We start from the raw sequence: 2,500 nt of genomic DNA, 5'->3' as shown, positions 1-2,500 counted from the left end.
GACACTTTCACCCGGTGGAAAGTGCTTTGCAAATAACTTACTAGCGTCTTATATATCCAAAGAATAGCAAGTAATTTCTGTACTCTGTTTAACGCTATAGAAATCGAAATGAACACAGGTTTCACCAAACCAAGGGGCGTGGTAATAATCCCATCAATTATAACTTTGTTTTAGTTATCTGGTCGATTCCGCATTAGGTCACATATCTATAAAACAAAACAAAAACAAACAAAAACCAAAATAAAAACCCAACCAAAATCCCCCCCCCCCCCCCAAAAAAAATAACCCCCCAAAAATTAAAAAACAAAAAACAAAAAACAAACAAACAAACAAAAAAAAAACACACAACAAAAAACAGAAAGAGAGAGAGAGAGAGAGAGAGAGAGAGAGAGAGAGAGAGAGAGAGAGAGAGAGAGAGAGAGAGAGAGAGAGAGAGAGAGATTGTATATCAATAAGAGGGGAAGTTAAAATAAAATAAAATATAATGGAAGAATAAAGAAGAGTAAAAAGAGGTTTCGAAGTTGAGTGAGAGAGCAAGTAATAAGTGTGTCTGCTTCTGTGTGTGTGTGTGTGTGTGTGTGTGTGTGTGTGTGTGTGAGTGCGCGAGTGTTAGAGATTGTTTTTTGTATGTATATATAGATGGACACATGAATAGACATAAGGACTGATAGGTTTAGTAATGGGGGAAATGGTAATGTAATATCCAAATCCAACATATCCATTGAGGTGAACGTCAATAGGAATCCCTATAGAGGCTCATAATATGTATGGTCAGCAATCTGAATGAACAAACAAATATTATTTTGCCAAATGAATGGCTGCATAGTTGATAGAAAACCGACAAGATTAATAGGTGAATAGATGGAATGGTGAATAGATGAATGGGTGGATGAGTGAATTGATGAATGGAGGGATGGGTGAATGGAGGAATGGATGGACGAATTGATGAATGTATGGATGGGTGTGTGGATGAATGGAGGCGTGGATGGATGAATAGATGGATAGATGGATGGATGGATGAATATCTGAAAGATCGTATAGACGGATAGATGTATGGATGGATGGATGGATGAATGAATGAATGAATGAATGAATACATAGATGGATGAATGGATGGCTAGATGGATGGTTGGAGGGGTGGATGAATGGATGGAAAAATGGATGGATGAATGGGGTTTTGAATGTATGTATGTATGGTTGAATGAGTAGATGGATGGAAAGATGGGTGGAAATATGGGTAGATGGATAAATGAATAGATGGATGTAATGATGAATGTATGGCAAGATGGATGGATAGATAAAAAGTAGTAGTCTTCAGAACCGTAAAGCCGGAGTTTATTCCGTCATATGTATGTTAAAACCATATCGAAAGGACGTTAGTCTTTCACAAAGTACTTTCTGCTAGATCTAACAACCGCAGCAACCCAATCATTGATTATAGGGGACTCAGAAAAAAATCTCAACTGAACTCGAGATCAATTCAAATAAAAGGGATATTGAGTAGGTGGTTGAATAGATAAATGGATGAATTAGTTGGTTGGTGGGGAGATGATGGCTGGATGGATGAATAGTGGATAGATGGTTGGATTGGTTTGGGCTTGTGTGACTTAATGAATTGGTGGAAGATCTTTAAAAATATGTATGAATGCCAGAATAGTTTTTACGAATGAAATTAATAAGTAGAAGAGTTGAGATGACTGAAAGAGGAATGTATATCTGAGAAAATTGGTGGATTGATATGAGAATTAGGTAAAGATCTGAAAAGGTGCGTTGATGTAAATGAGAGATAATAATATAACAAGTAGGTCCATTTCCAAGAACTCAACTATGCGCCGCTCAGAGAGGGACTCGAACTCGGGACCTACCACAAGACCAGAAGCAGCATATTTAAAAGACATTGACTGAACATTTAGTTGAGGATAGATGGCATTGCAAATTGCTAGAGGTTCTTTTTCTTTATAAGTGTGAAAAATGTATGAATGCATTTGAACGATGTCTCATTTTATCTTCCTGCACGTGTGCAGTAGACCCCAGGCTAACAAACAAACACACAGACACACACATACACATACAAACACACATAGATACACATACACACAAGCATCACTCAATAGATCAAAGAGGGCCTTGAGGCTATTTACCAACACATGCATTCATGGGTCATCAAAGTGTTATGATTGGCGAAGAAATACACACATACAACCCACGACATGAAAGAAAGTAACGGAGCCCTTTTATTCATGAGCAAAAAAAAAAAAAAACTCTGTCGGAGACGAATGCTTACATAGTGGAGACAATAATTACATACGCATCAAAACAACATTCGCTACGACTCTACGCTAGGGACAGACGGAATAAGTGTTTGGATAAGAGTCAATGAAAGGGGAAAAGGGGGAAAGGGGGGGGGGGGGGGTAAGAGTCAATGAAAAGGAGTACAGGGGGGGGGGGAGGGAAATTATCAGCCGTCCTCTATTTAAAAAAAAAATTAAATTAAAACACA

General features: G+C 38.0%; 1 protein-coding gene across 2 annotated transcripts in view; it reads right to left on the bottom strand.

Moving 5' to 3' along the window:
• Nucleotides 1-2,500, bottom strand: part of LOC144970922 (protocadherin-1-like) — a 262,347-nt gene that overhangs the window by 224,265 nt on the left and 35,582 nt on the right. The gene's annotated exons all lie outside the window — the stretch shown is intronic.

The sequence above is a fragment of the Berghia stephanieae genome, chromosome 4, assembly GCF_034508935.2.
Source record: "Berghia stephanieae isolate SIO BIC M18660-M18661 chromosome 4, UCSD_Bste_1.3, whole genome shotgun sequence".
Taxonomy (NCBI): Eukaryota; Metazoa; Mollusca; class Gastropoda; order Nudibranchia; family Aeolidiidae; genus Berghia; species Berghia stephanieae.
This window is presented reverse-complemented; position numbering and strand designations above follow the sequence as displayed.